The sequence below is a fragment of the Teleopsis dalmanni genome, chromosome X (genome assembly GCF_002237135.1).
Source record: "Teleopsis dalmanni isolate 2A chromosome X, ASM223713v2, whole genome shotgun sequence".
NCBI lineage: Eukaryota > Metazoa > Arthropoda > Insecta > Diptera > Diopsidae > Teleopsis > Teleopsis dalmanni.
Window position 1 is genome coordinate 7,249,628 of NC_051848.1, and position 16,975 is coordinate 7,266,602.

The 16,975-nt window shown below is 31.2% G+C and overlaps 1 protein-coding gene across 4 annotated transcripts in view; it reads left to right on the forward strand.

Moving 5' to 3' along the window:
• The window catches only part of LOC119690198 (dual specificity protein kinase splA), a 236,797-nt gene that overhangs the window by 213,646 nt on the left and 6,176 nt on the right, over positions 1–16,975 (forward strand). The gene's annotated exons all lie outside the window — the stretch shown is intronic.

Sequence of the window (16,975 nt, forward strand, 5' to 3'; positions counted from 1 at the left end):
AACTCATAAGCAGTTTGTTGTTTGGAATATAACATAAATTTTGGAGATCATTTCTTGGTTTAGGAAACGTAAAGAACGAAGCGAAGATAGATGTATGATATTAGCCCAAGTACAGAGCATCATACTTCATAGAAAAATCTACCAAAAACAAAAAGCAAGGAAGAGTTTATCAATATATATTCTTAGTGCTTTATATATTTTTTAATGTAATACCTTATATGTATTTGTATACGAATTAAACAGATTCGGAAATTGTGGGGATTTAAATTATTTGCTTCTATCAAGCACTATTTTACGGTAACGAACTTTTAAAGTGGCATAAAATATGTGAAAATGAAAATAACGGCACCAAAAATGGAGGAATGAAAAAAAGACAAATTCAGAAAAAAAATAAAATAAAAGAAGTTTCTCAGATTTTATAGAAAACCTCTAAATAAAAATTTTATATGTTTAAAAAAAAATATCATTTCAGAATATAAAATATTTCAGATTTATTGCTCAACTTCAATAAAAATTAATAGCTTTGATTGCTTTATAAATAATAATTCTGAAAATTTGGGTATGAAAATTTAAGGGGTCCAAAAAAGTGTTATGAAATTTTAATAAAAAAGACAATATTAGTTTTGTATTCAAAAAAATACTCTACTGTTGCTTATAATTATTATTTGCAATAAGAGATAATTGTAATAGTTTAAAGTCTTACATCGTCATATATAAATATTAGAGAGTTTGAACTTATAAGTTCCAAACATTGAAATCCTGATACGAATTTTGTAATACCTAAAAATGTAAAATATATATTTGTATCAAAATGCACGATGAAATAGAAAACATCGATCTTTCTTAATAAATTATATAAATAAAAATTAAATGTTTTAATATTTAATAAATAATAATTAATAATATTATAATAATAAATAATACTATTTAATAATTAATAAATATTTTAAAAAATGAAAATTAAAAAAAAAACAAATATATTAAAAAAATAAATATTTAAAAAAATACGTATTTAAAAAATAAAAATTTAAAAAAAAAAATATTTTAAAAAATAAATGTTAAAATATATAAAAAGTATTATTGTTTTTCTAAAAAAAATAAGTAATTACTTTTTACATTATTTCAAAAGTGTTAATAAATTATAAAAACTAATAATAATTATGTAGCTATTAATACATTAATTATTTACAAATAATAGTATAATGAATTTAATGACAATATTATTATGAGAACAATATATTTTTTTAACCCATTGCCTGACAATGTTGCGAAAACGCAACAATTTTAACGCTGTATTCAGAAATTTTTTAAAATTTAATTAAAAGGTTTTTGTGCTTATAGTTTTTTTTGTACAATAGGACTATGATTTATCTACAATATATAATTTTTTTTTTGACCTGAATTGTATAGATACAATTTAATGGAAGATTTTGCAGAGCCGTCTTTGTGTTATTTTAAAATTATACGACTTTTGCTTATTTTTATCCATGTGTTATATAAATGGAGAAAATTTGTGTTAATTTTTTACCTAAATCTTAATTACAATAGTGTATTCTAGCGAATCTATATAAATTGTAAGCTATTTGGTGATATATGTACGTTACACAAACTCTCAAAGTCAGGTGTTGCGAAAACGCAACAATGTCAAGAAACGAGTACTAAAGTTTTTTTCCGGTAAAGAAACTATTGCTTGTAGCAGGTAGTCTCAATTAATTTTTTAGCGTAATAGCAATTAAATAATAAGCTTGCTCCAACTTATCACGATAAATATTCCCATGTTTTAAAATATTTAATGTTATCTTATGATTTTTTATGGTATTTCAGTATAATTTTTTACTTCTTCTTTGAAACTGTACAATGTTGGTGTATAAATATAAATTATTGAATAAATACACTAAGACTTCTAATACAGTCATTAGATTCAAATCAACATTTCTAGTGTCAATTTAATATTCAGCCTTAAAACATTAGTGTTAAAATAAGTGAACAACGAAAGTTTTTATCTATGTGTGATATTGAAGATATTTTGATGGGATCTAATGATATTGATTCCCCTGATAGTACACGCATTACTATCTTGCCTCCGCCCAATGTCGATAACCAGAGTGATGCGGAGGAATTAGATGACACGTTGATGGAGGATGGAGAACAACTACCAAATGAAGTAGCAGGTGAATTAGAAATGGTTTTCAATTATACGGCCGATGAAGTTGAAACTAACGTATCAAAAAAAAAAAAACAAAAAAGAAAAACTAAAGTGGTCCAAAATTTATAAATATAAATGTAAATGTAAAGGACATATCTAAGCAGCTACGAGGAACAAGTGATGCGGTATACAATGTCGACAACAATGTATATTTATGTCGATGGAATGACAATTCTGTAGTTACAGTAGCATCACACTACATCGCAACTCTTCCTATGCAAACTACCAAAGGCTATATTAGAAAAGAGAAGAAAATGGGTAATATCAGCATGCCAAACATTATAAGCCATTATAATAAAACAATGGGTGGCGTTGATCTCTTTGACAATACTATAAACAATTACCGAATACGGATTCGAGGAAAAAAATGGTACTGGCCTCTTATAACTAATGGACTTGATGCAGCGATGGTTAACGCTTGGAAACTTCATTGCATTTTTCAAAAAAATGTTAAAAAAAGGCAATTATATCACAAGCTGACTTCCATGTAGAAGTAACAGAATATTTGCTAATAACAGAGGATCAGATTTTCGACACCCAAACATGCCAACATCATCAAGATACGACAATGTTGATCATACAGTATCCCAAACACCTAACAGACAAAGGTGTAAATTGTGTCGCAGTCAAACCATATATAACTGTACCAAATGTAATGTTGCTTTGCACCCTAAGTGTTTTATAAATTATCATAACAAGTGAATTAAATGTTCAAAAAACACACAAAAAATAAAAAATTAATAATATTAAAACATCAAAACTTTTTGGTATGTGAACCTTTATTCTGACAATGTTGCGAAAACGCAACAGTGGGTGCAGCCTAAACTGGGCGGGTTAGCAAAAAAAAAAAATTTTTTTTTCTTAATTAGGACTACATAAGTGCACAAGTAAAACGGCTTTAAGAAATTCCGCCTCCTTCTAGTAGCGTCAGATAATGGGTTAATTTGCAAACAAATACAAATATAAAGTTTAAATTTTGTTATAAATGTAGAGAAGGAGATATCTCCCATAAATTTTTTTAAAAAGATTTTTCTTTTTGTATTGTTAATACCTATTTAAAAATTAAAGACTTATTTTAAAAAATTAGTTAACTACAGTTAACGTATATGTATATGTATTAACTTAATGATATAAAACTAAAATAATAATTATATTTCATACAATAAACATTTATATCAGAATTACCAATATAAAAAATTAAATTATAATTAATGTAAAATATTTTAAATATATACAATAGATTTATACTACAAATTTATTGAGTATTTCATATATTTATAAATATAATATTAAAGAAAAATTATACTTATAAGTACTTATTATAATTTATGGCACAAAGAGTATTATTTAAAAGTATTATAATAAGCTGGCTGTATACACTTGCGATGGAGGTGTTAAATAATAATTGTTCATATTTATAATCGAAACAATTATATTTAATCGCTATAAAATACTCGTTAAGAATACTCTCTCTAGCTCTATGGCAATTATATTGTTTATAATGTTGTCTATAACTTTGTTTATTGTTTCACAATCTCAATAAATAACACTGTTTTATCATTAAGAAAAATATAACTTAAAAAAAATCTGAGAAAAATTTAATTTTAATAGATTTGGTGGTAAATTTCTAAAGCTTTACTTTATCATGTATTTACTATTTACTCGATACAAAATGCAGGTGAAAGGCATTGATTTAGGTTGAAACAAATTAAGTGATAAAAGCTCTAATGTTTGATTTCTTACACAACTTTAAGTAATGCCAATGCTGACTCGCTACAAAACTAACTCGCTAGAAGAACTAGTTAAAGCATAAGTTCACCAATTGCATTGCATTAGTTCATCAGTCAAAACTCGAATCAAATACTTTAAAAGTGGAATTATAATTCTAAACTAGCAAAAAAGCTTACATATAAAGCTCGAGCTCACAGCTGCATTAGAGCTGAATATATGGTTTGTATAATTTAGCTTGGCTTTTAAAATCCTTTTGAAGCAGAACTGTAAGGTGTCTAATGGGTAATATAGGAACTTGACCGTTAGGTAGCTTTCTTTTAAACTGATGTAGTAGTGAAAAGATATGTAAAAAATGCATTGAATATATCAAAAATTAGCAAATAAGTGCAAACGATATAAGTAAAGTGCAAAAAATAATTTATGTAATTAAGAAAAAAATAATAATAATAAGAAATTCATAGAAAATGTATTCGGTTCTCAAGTTTAGTTAAGAAAACAATAAATAAATTACATGAGAAGGCAAAAAAGAAAAAAATATAATTAAGTAAAGTGCTTGAATTAATAGTTTTACAAAAAATAGCGATTAGAAAAAGAAATAAAAAGTCAAATAAGAACAACTGAAAAGTTCTAATAAAGATTACAAGTAACTAGCTCTAGTCTCTACCACCACCTTTGAAGTTTCTAGTACACGTTGCGAACCAAATTTAGAAAATAGAAAAAATATTTTAAGAATCCAGTAACTCTGCAATATAAATTAGATTTACTAAAACTATTTAGCGTACACCGTGAAAAAAATTTTACTTTGCAACATTTTACAGATATTTTTGTTTTTAGTACAAAATACTTTGTTCTAAAGAATTGAACTAAAATATATAAAGATTCATACTATTTTACTATATATTTTCTTTCCTTTTGTGTATTTATTTTTTAGAACTACAAAAATGCATTATCTTTTGCAAGATTCAGTGTTGTACTAATTTTTTAAAATATTTTTATAGACATTATATAGAAAAGACTACTACACGATAGAAAAAAATTTGTTCATTACTAAACTATGTACTAAAAATTTAGTAAAGTATATTTTAAAAAGTTTTTCAGATGTTTTTTTTTGTTTTGTAAATTAGCTTTACTAAATTTATTTTGTTTAAGTACCTCGTAGGGATTTCGTTGCACTTAGCATTCGATGTGTTATCAGAGCATTTAACAGCAGTACCGGCAGCGGCATTCGCATTACTAGCCAAAGAGTTTATACCAGTGGCCTTAAGTTTACTTTTGGCCGCCGTTGTAGACGCCTGGGAGGAGGAGGAAAATGAGTTGGGTGCAGCAGCAGAAGAGCCAGATGCTGCAGCAGCTATCGACGACTTGATGGCATTATTAACTCTTGAGGCACGCGTAGGCGGTAACGTATATTTGGCAGTACTTGGTTGAGTAATAGTAGTGGAGGAAGAAAGGAGTGAAGGTGTACTAACTGCATTACTAGCGGTTACTGGGTAAGTTATGGTATAGTTTGGTGTTATAGTGGTAGAGGCTGGGATGCGGGATGGATATTGTGGTGCAAGACTAGTTGCACGTGTACTTGTTTGTGTATTTGTGCTGGGGAAGCGTGTTGTGGAGCTAATGTAAGCAACAGCAGTCGCTGGTCTACTTGTTGTATTGGGTCGTTGTGTAGTTGTACTTGTTATCGTAGGAATACGTTGTGTTGTTGTGAAAAGAGTTGACGCTGTTATTGGAGTACTTGTAGTCGTAGAGCTAAGATATAAATTTTTTATTTCCTGTACTGCGGCTTCGATTTCACGGTCAGAAAAGTCATCTACAAACTGTTGTGAACTACTCTCGTCACTGTCACCAGCTAAAAAGAGCTGTAGCTGTTCTAATACATTTGTTGGGCGATATTTGCTCCGTCCTGTACTGGATGCAATATAGCCGGCATTTTGCAGACTTTCAGCAAGCGTATGTTCAGCTGTTTGTTGACGGTATTTGTTTGAATAGAAATATTTGAGTGGACGATCTGTTATAGCCACCACATGTTCGGTAGATGTAGATGAACCTAATTCACTTCCAGAAGTTTCTATGCTATTATCTTGTTTAGTGTCTATAGGAAATTGTACCAAAGCTTCCGCACGTGGTCGATCATCATATGCTTCATTCTCAATAGGTTTGCGTTTGTAACTTTTTTGTGCTTGATTGACATTATTGCGCGCTTGCTGCTCTATTTTGTAGGCTTGATATTTCTCACGAGGTTTTATTGGATTACTGTTACGTTGAGGTTGTACTGCAGCTGCTATACGCGCACGCTGCGTTTTTCTGCGCTGTAACTGTTGATTACTGACAGGTGTGCTATTTTCTATGTTACCAATAGGAATGCGATATTTGGGTGAGTACGTAGTGGGTTCATCGTTCTCCAATAAGTTGTTGGCTGTGGCAGCTGTATAGCGTGAGCGACCACGTGGACGTGGAGTATCCGCATTTGCTGCACTATAATCACCGCGTATCTTGGCCTTTAGATTTTGTGCATTTGCAGCAACGCGTATAGGTGATGTGGCGATGATGGTGGAAAATGCGCTTGATGCTGTAGAGGCACTAGCTGTACTACTTGGTGTGGTGGTGGTGGTGGAAGTTGTCGTAGTTGTTGTAGTTGAAGCGATGGGTGCAATATTATTGGGGACTGCTGGTCGTAAGGGGACTGTAGAAAATGTGCTTAATATGGCATCACTTATACTGAAATTACGTACACCACTCGACATTGTGGCAAAGAGAGCATCACTTAAATTTCTCGGAGGAGTCGTTATAAGAAAATAGCTACGTAGTGATTTGTTTGTGGTTTGTAAATATGGCAACGCTGTAGTTGGATTTGTGTAGCGTGGTTTTGAAGTTGTACGTATGGAATTGGAACCATAACGGTCATCTTTTTCCTGTAATATTGTCTCAAGACTTTTATAGGGCGAAACAAAGCGATGTGCTGGACTGCCAGTAGTTTTAATTAAGTTATCCTTGAAGACGTTGGAGCGAGCAGTAAAACTCTGAACGGTGCGTTCGGTAGTCGGTGGTGTTGGTGGAGAAGTAGATGGGGTTGAAGTAGTTGTCGTTGTTGTTGTAGTTGTAGTTGTAGTCGTTGTCGGTGGTTTATATGTTGTTGTTGTTGTTGTAGTAGTAGGCTCAGTACTTGGCAGTGGTGTTGTAGTTGTCGTAGTGCTTGTGCTGCTCACTAAAGAGCTCGGATATTCACGTTTTAAATTATGTGACAAATTATTTTCATTTTGTGTTATTGAACGGTCGTAAAAACTGTCAGAGAAATAGGTTGGATTTTCAGTGCGGAGATTAGGTTGTACGCTAGGGCGTCCATTGCGCCATATCCGTAAAGGCGGTGCATATGTTGTAGGTACTATTTCATCATAAATGGGTTCATTGTAAAAATCTTGTGCATTTGGGATAAGAGGCTTTCTTGTTGTAGTAGTTGTAGTCGTTGTTGTAGTTATCGGAGTTGTTGTCGTTGTGGTGGCTGGTGTCGATGTAGTAGTAGGTAATGGCGTTGTTGTCGTTGTAAATACTTGTGTAATCGGCAGACGTTCATATATAGGTTTTGAAGGGGCTTCCTGCAATTGCTCATATGTATGCTGTTCAGCACGTAAGCGAAAACCATTCGTGCCTGTTTCTAAACTATATTTGAAAGGTTTTGGTTCCTGAGGTGCGTTGGTGGGATAACGAATGGTTGTGCTGCTCGATGAACTGGCACTACTAAGTAACTCCAAAACAGGCTCGGTTGAATCATGCAAATGTACTTTATTGACAACTGACGGTGGTTTAAAACTTTGCGGTTCCACATCGGAGAGCACGTAACTTTGTATGCGTTTTCTTTGCTGTTCTGAAAGTTTCGATGATTTGTTATCATCGTTGTTATAATATAGTGTATATTTACTGCGATAATCAGCTGAGTGTTTATTACTATAATCTTCATATGTTTTACTGTTGATTTCTTCAGAGCTTTTGCCACGGTACGGTTTTTCTGTATTAGTCCGAAGTAAATTACCACGTGGACTTGTGGCAAATCCTTCAGCATTCACCAATGCCAACAGTTTAGCTCTTGGAGTACTTGTCGTTGTTGTTGATGTTGTTGTAGTTGTTGTGTCAACACTTCTAAATTCGAAACCACGACTTTGAGGGAGTTTTATATTATCATCAACTGCAGAATAGATACTGTCATTATCTTGTAGACCTTGAAAACGATTGGCAACCACATTTAAGGATTTCGAACTTCCCGAATTTTGTGCTCTGAAAGGTTGCGCTTGGATTTGTGTAACAACTTCGATTAGGGGTTTTGGCTTTGGGGTTTGTGTTTGTATGACGGGATTTGATAAGGGTTTCGACTGTGGTAATGGTGGTGGTGGAGGTGGTGAGTGTGTTGTGGGCTTTGGTTGTTGTGAATTTTGTAGTTGGTTTTTATGAATTTTGTTTGCATGCTGTTTGGATCTGTTGGAGAAATCCACATATATGCCATTAATGTTAGTAAAATCACATACATATTAACTTTAGTTTTTTTTTTTTGTTTTGTCTTGGCATTATTTGAATTTATTTATGTGCAGAATCGAATATATGGGGCGCTCCTCGTCATTACTTATTTTTGTGTGTGATTTTAAGAATTAATATGAAACTTTGTGGAATTGAGATGACTACATTTTGCTAGATTTATTGCTAAATTGATTGAATTTATTTTGTACTTTTGATTTGTTAACTTGTTTGTATGAACAATGTGTGTATTTGTTGGTTAATATTAGAAGTAATCTAGGAAACTGTGGTGTAACTACATGACGATTTGAAAAGATCTTAATAATATATATAATTTTATTTGTAAAAGTAAACATAACTGAATATGATGTATGTATGTAATTTATATTCTACAAGTACACGATAAGCTGGTGCAAACGAATGAAGATACGGTATCAATTCTAATATCTAGACTAAGAAATCTCGGTATATTGTTCTATATTATCAGCTTGATATCGTTGCATTTGAAATGATTGCAATTTCAGTTAAGTATTCCTATTCTTCATATATTTTTTATTTAAATATATATATTTTTCCTTCATTTTATTATAGTTCTTAAATTTTTTTTTTATTTTATTCATGCACATGCACTTTAGAGAAAAAAATTGTCACAAATCGAAGCACGCTCATGCACATGCTAATCAAAAAAACCATGCAAGAAAATAATGCGGTATTACACTGAAAAAAATATATTCCTAAATGTTGAACTTGTTAAAAACCTAAGTTTAAATTTTTATGGAGTAATGCGAAAATATCTACTTATTTATTATTTAAAAATTAACAGAAAAAAAAGAAAACCAAAACAGGTTATTCAATATATATCTATCAGATAGGATTAAGAAAATGAGAGCGAAAGGCCCCGTAGGCGTATCAAAATCGGTCTAAGAAATGTGTTATGAATATTTTGCAAAAATATTTTAACAAATGAATTTTAACAAATGCCTATAAAAAGAATGTACAGAGAAGAAAATAAATTTTTATTAACAATTTAATTTTAATAGTTTTGTTTGTAAGTATCTGCTTACAAATTCAGTTAGTTAGCGAGCTATGGCTAGAAATTTTAGAAAACTTTAGAGGTTAGAAATTAAAATAGTAGTATATTGTTTGAAATTATTGTTATTTTATAATTAATAAAATTACTTCTCTAATACTTAAGTACTAAACAGTTCCTAACATATTGAGTGTGTTCAGTGATCTGATGGTATTAAGTTCAACAATTGATATCAGTATTACCAGTTTGAAAACTATTGAGTATGTTGAGCGAAATTTAGAATAAAATCAATATTCTAACAAATTTTCAAACCAAGGACGTAGGTGTACAATCATTATTAATTTTAAAGCATAAATACTGATTGAACATCTTTGGCACAAAATCTGTCACAATTACCTTCTTTGAGACTTCACGATTTGATAGTAAATTATGAGAAATATCAATATTCTTGACAACAATTTTCAGTACACATGGTATCGATATAGCGCGATCCTCGAGATATTGCAATATAAAGTTATACATTTTTTATTAACTTCACGAACTATGCATAGACACGACATCTAGCGGCAACAAATCATAATTCGCGACAACTAAACGAATCTCATCTGTTCGTACAATCAATGTTAAAAGTTTCCAACTTGAAAGCCCGATATCTCGAGATCCAAGGTATACTGACTTACAGAGTGGGTAAAAAAAATTACTCAAAATAGTTGCTTTTGTAGAAATCTATAGCCAAATCGCGACGGCTCGGAAATGGTAATCGTGTCCATAATCTATTATATCGATTGTTGAATGAAAGTTTATAATCTATAAAAATACCTTAAGACTTCTTTAAAAGTTTGTTGACTTGACTAGTACGGCTTTTGCTTTTAAAGGTTTTTTGTATAACTGTATCTGTATCTTAACTTATAGATGGGGAATTCTTTCTGGTTTTTGTGGTGTGTTGTTCTCAAGGACGTGTCGGTGACAAGTTTCAAAATATTGGTTTTGTGTGGTGTGAATGTCTATGTTTATGTAGTTTGTGATATATATTAACTTTTTTTCTCGTGTAAATGATTTTAATAAAATTGTCGTATTTATTTTATTGTGTATATGTGCGAACTTATGTACTTAATGCGTGTATTTGTTGGTAACATATGTAGCTGCAGATATGAGTCTCTAAATATATATTATATATTTTTTGTATTAGAACCAATTTGAATGTTAAACATTAAAAAGCCAATTTTTTAAATTTTTTATTTGCAAGCACAACTAATTTTTTTTGCTTTCTGTACTAAATACTAAATTAGATTAATTCTTTTGGAGTTAATTAAAAAGCGCTATACCAATAGTTAATGAGGATCAGAAAAAGACTTATTATATTGGAATAATATATATATGTACTTAATTTTATTAATTACATGGATTTTCAAGAATTATCAGTTAGATGTCATTCTGATTTCCAAGAGAATGTCGTTTTGACAACAGCTATTTTGAGCAACCTTTACCACTACGCTATTTGCTATATTCAGTACCTAAAATTCGACTCTTATTGAAATATCTGTCTTTAGAGCTTGATATCAAGAAGAAGTTATTCGAAAAAATTTTTGTCTTTACAAAAATCTGTGGTTAAATAGCCATTTTCGGAAAATTTGAATAGTGCCATTAGGTGTTATATTTCGGATAATTATAACATTTATAAACTATATTGGGATAAAACTGACAAGTTCAGTTGCGCAAAATGATTTCATTGTAATATACATTGTGACCGAAAAGTTTCCGGAAATTTTAAATAAAACGCAAAATTCTTAATCTTCATCAATATTTATTTTATCTCCTTCAAAATATGCTCCATTAGAAGCGATACACAAATGCCAACGTTTCTTCCAATCATCAAAACATTTTTTATAGGCGCTTTCCGGTATGGCTTTGAGTTTCCTCTGCGAATTCTGTTTTACGTCTTCTATGGATTCAAAACGCGTTCCTCTGAGTGGTAATTTGAGTTTGGGAAACAGGAAAAAGTCACACGGTGCAAGATCAGGTGAATACGGGGGCTGTTCGATGGTATTTATTGAATGTTTGGCCTTAAAATCGTTGATAATGTTGGCTCGGTGCGAGGGAGCATTATCGTCATGAAAAATCCATGAATTATCCTTCCACAATTGAGGCCGTTTACGGCGGATATTTTCACGCAAACGTCTTAAAACAGTCAAATAATAGGCTTTATTGACTGTTTGTCCTTCAGGGACGAATTCATGATGCACCACACCACGAATATCGAAGAAAACAATCAGCATTGCCTTGATTTTCGAGCGACTTTGGCGTGGTTTTTTCGGTTTCGGCTCGTCTTTTCCTCTCCATTCCGATGATTGTTGGCTTGTTTGCATGTCGTACTCGTAGACCCATGTCTCGTCACCCGTTATGATGCGTTCCATGAAAGTTGGATCGGAATTGGCACGATCAAGCATGTCTAACGAGACCTGTCCACGATGGTGTTTTTGGAACAAATTGAGGTGAATCGGAAAAAGCCGAGCGTTGACACGTCGCATACACAAATTGTCCACCAAAATCAAACGAGCCATCTCACGACCGATGCCTAGCTCTCGTGCTATCTCTCTAACACTCACATGAGGATTTTTGAACACGATTTCCTTTGCCTTTTCAATGTTTTCGTCGGTGGTAGAGGTCGAAGGTCGTCCAGAACGCGGCATGTCTTCGACGGTCGTACGACAGTCCTGAAAGGCTTTGTACCACTCATAAACTTGAGTTTTCGATAAAACTGATTCCCCATAAGCCTTTTGTAGCATTCGCAACGATTCTGCACACGAAAATTCGTTCGAAACACAAAATTTGATGCAAACTCTTTGATCAATATTTTTTTCCATTGTTTTTTTTCGCAACGCACTACTGAGGTGAACTGGTTTCAACAGCTGCCGTAAACGAACTGTCTGACAGATCGCGCTCATTTTTGGCATAGTAATTAAGGACAGTGCTGCCAAACTACATAAACTTAAAATATCGAAAAATATACAGCGCGCGAATTTTAAATGAGAATTTCCGAAAACTTTTCGGTCACAATGTACTTCTAAGATGTCTACAGGAAGTGAATATGGCAAAGAACATAAACATAATAAATATTTTGATTTTGACTATGACATCTTATTTGATAGACACAGCCGAAATTAAATTTCATTTTAAATGATCACTATACTATAGTGGAAAGGTTTCGCTTTCTACGGTTCTTTTAATCACTCTTGATACCTCCAGAATCTTACTTTTCTACGCGAAATATATTGACCAACCAACCAAGAAATAACTTTGATATAGATTTGAAAAATAAAGGGTTCATATTGGATCCCACAGAAATTTGATATAAGCTTCACAATCGTGTCGTTTTGTGTAAAGAAGAAAGCTTAAATTGGATCAAATTAGGACCATTTCACTAGAGTATATTTATTATGTCAAAATCACCCATTGTAATGGCTTATTTCATTAATATGTTAATAGTTATCGTTTCTGTAATAGATTTAGTTATCTTTTATTTTTTTTAAGAAAAGCGACCATTGCCAGAAATATAATCAACACATTTATGAAGATACATATATAATAATTTATAATTTTTCGCTTAAATTTATTTTCTTTCAGTTTTGTTGTTTATTTTATATATCACTAAAAGAAGATTAAAACGAATTGGGATGAAATTCAAAAAAAAAATATTAATTAGGTCTATGGTTGCCAGAATCAACCGGGTATAATGAACACGTTACAATAACAACAATTGTTTCTTCTTATATAGGGAATATATGAGTTTATGGGTTGAAGTTGAAGTGGAAGGAAAAACAAATCCTCTTCTGTTATCTAAGAAAGCGATTTTCGTCCCACATTTATGATGGACGATAAAAGAAAATAGAAAAATAATAGAAATAATAATGAATTGAGCTCTAATATAATAACTGTATAAACAATTTTAAAGGACCCATTTATAACACACATTTGTTGTTGGAGAAACTGTACTGGTTGTGTAAAGTTTTTTATCCATAAATATTTCTGGTTTTGAATATTCTTCTACACTTGAAATCATCAAATTTTTCTGAGAACCTCTCCCTTCTAACATATAGTATAGCGCTATATATAAAACAAAAACGATAACGTGCTACTGGTTAACAATTTTGAAAAAAATTTGTGTCTTTGATTATCGACTATATATGTAATAGAATATGAAACAATACCTTATTACAGCTTTTGTTGTTGTAGTGGGCGTAGTTGTTTTAATAATTTGTGTTGTACTTTTAAGTGTACTAGTTTTTGTGGCAGTAGCAGTTGTTTTAGTTGTCGTCGTAGTACTCGTACTAGTCGGTTTTTTACTCGTTGTTGGTGTAGTACTAGAGAGGAAATATATATTTTGTTGTTTAGCGATGGGTGTTGTTGCAGTGGCCGGTTGGAAATTTAAAGTAGAATCTATATTATTATAAGTAGCATCATTCGATTTTGTAACATCTTTTGGTAACTTCGAACCAATTATATTATATTCATCGGATTCTTGTGTAGCTACTAGTTTCGGTGCGAAAGTCGTATAACGTGTGGGTTGCTGATAAAATGCCCGTTCCGTAATGCTTGCATAATAGTCCGGTACCCCCTCGCTATATTCATCAGAGGTCTCATATGCATAAGTTTGACTAGTTGGCGATGTGTAGCTTGTGGGTTCCGTTGTAAGTGTACTATAGTAGTTGCGCTCATCATTGGCTATGAAAGGTCTTGAAGTTGATGTGGGACGTTCGTTCAGTGTTTGTATAGTAATGTGCTCATTCCTAGTTTTTTTTCAATTTTTTTTTTTTGTAGAAAGTTTGATAAAATTTTCAAACAATATGTAAGTGTTTATTGTATTAAAATTTTGATGTAATGTTTTCTATTTTTGTTGTATGTTGAAATGTGTGTGCATTTGCTGGTATGTAAGTTAGGTGTTTTGTGGGTGTGATTATGGTAATTGATAGTTGTTTATAGTGAGTAATTGTAGTGTTGGTCTTTAACAATGGATGGGCAATATAATTTTAGTACTACAGTAGTACATCTTATATGTGTATATGTATTTTAATTCAATTGCCATTCCATTAATTATAGTGTTTAGAGTGCAGTTTTTGTTTTTTGATATGTTTTACCTGCTGCTAAGTTGGAAAGCTTTACATGCAATTTTCTGTATTATGTATATATAAACTTTTTGTTGTTTCTTCAATATAATTAATTAATGACAACACTGTACGATGAGTGCACTACGTCTTGGTTAATTATGGGTTTAATTACCTGATTTGTTCATTACGCATTATTTAAACTATTTGAAGAATATGTAGCTATGTACGAGTATGTATTAATACTTTGAAGTAAATGATATTTAAATATATTTTGCATGCCAATAAAATGCACATAGCTAAACACATATATATATATTATACATATATATATATATTATATATGAATTTAATTATTTTTTTTTTAGCTTTGATACTTTCGCACATGTAAGAAATGTTAAGGTTAATTATGTTATATGTTTAATGGTTAAAACAGTGGATAATGCCTTGCTTTACTAATTTATGAACAATGCAAAAGTACTTACCTCGATGGAGAGCGTGTTGGCTGATCGTATACATTATCTTGCTCAATCTGTAAAAGAAAGTGAGAAATGTTTTAAAGTACCTAAAAAAGTATTAAATTTCTTAGTGGAAACATATATTTCTCCCATGGCATAACCCACGATAAATGCAATATAAAGGACTTCGAACTGAACAAAAGCATTATTCAGTTCGAAGAGTTAACGTCAATTTTTTTTAAATGACGCCTATTTTATAATTATTCCAAATTATAGTGGTATCTAAAATGTTAAGGAGATTATACGATAACACAACTTCAGTGAAATTCAGTGATAATCAGATCATTAGAGAAAATCTATGTAATTAATAAAATCTTGTGACTAAACATCATCGTCTATCTTTAGAAAAATAAGAATTGCAAGGGGAAAAAATAATATAGAAAGACTGATCAACATTAACAATATCTTATTATAATTCGAATTGAAAATACGTTCTTCACATTTTAATAATATTATAGCAAACTATATATATGCTTAATTACATTAATTCTGAGTCTATATCTCTAAGCGATTTTTATTAAAATTTCCACTGGCTTCGTCAGATCAGTTAACTTACTTGAATTACTGGAATCTCAAGCAAATTAAGTGGTCTAACGAAGCCAGTGGATATGTACCATTATGTATATTATACTTAAAATCCGAATGCATCGATACTACATAGATTACATAGATATATAAAAGATGTTTCCACTTCAATTGGAATTTTTTAATTTCTCCAATTTTAAAAACGTTAAGCATAAATAACTACATTTGAAATGAATTATTATTAATTAATATTTAAAGAAAAAGTTGCTTTACACTACTTAGAGATAGGTATATTTAAAAAAATATGGTACAGACATATACCATATAGTCAATTTAAATCGTCTAAATATGTGTTATATTATATATTTTAAAACGGGTTAATTGGCCAGTGGTTTTAAATTACTACACAACTTTTTAAACTAGTTTTAATGAAATATATTATATAGTCATTGATATTTCGACTATATCTCATCTTCAGGGCACAATAAATTATAGATGTGTTATTTAATAATTTAGTCCGTTCTATATAAAATCGTATAAGTATGTCTTTGTATAATCCAAACCGTGGTCCTTTAAAATTAATATACTAACCGACTATCGCTACCTAATATATTAAGAAATATGTTCCCTGTGTATATTTAAACTATACATAGGTTTAAAGAAGTACTTTTCAGAAGTATAATAGCAATACTCACTTGTGCGATAAGATCCTCTTCATAATCTGTGTTATATATCAACGATTGTTGATTGTTATAGTTTTGTGTCTTCTGTGATGATAGGGGTTTGCTAATATAAGTCTCTCGTATTGGCACTTGTTGTGGTGTTGGCGTTGTTAAAATTTCCAATGGACGATATGTCGTTTGCTGTTGACGTATTGGTTGCTGCGGTTGATATTGTTGTTGTTCTTGCTGCTGCTGTTGTTGTTGCTGCTGTTGCTGTTGACGATTATGTTGTTGTTGTTGTTGCTGATACTCAATATCCCTATATAAATCAATATCGTCGTCATAAACAGAATAATAAGTATCATAAGAACTTTGTTCAGGTTGTGCTTGTTGTTGTTGCTGTTGTTGATGTTGTGAAGGAATTTGTTGTTGTTCTTGTATGTTTGGTGGTAATTGTGATTCATAGACCCCATGATTTAATGTTGATGTATTATAATAGTTACGATTAATTAGCTGATTTCGATTTGATGGTATAGTCTCAACGATAACCTTTGTTGGTCTTTGTGGCTGTACATAAAGATTAGCCGGCGTTGGAGATTGTGATGATGGTGAGGATGACTCCACTCTGTTTAAACCACATGCATTTCATTGGTGGCAGAGTGCGTTGGTTATTTACATTTTTTTTTTAAATTTTTTTT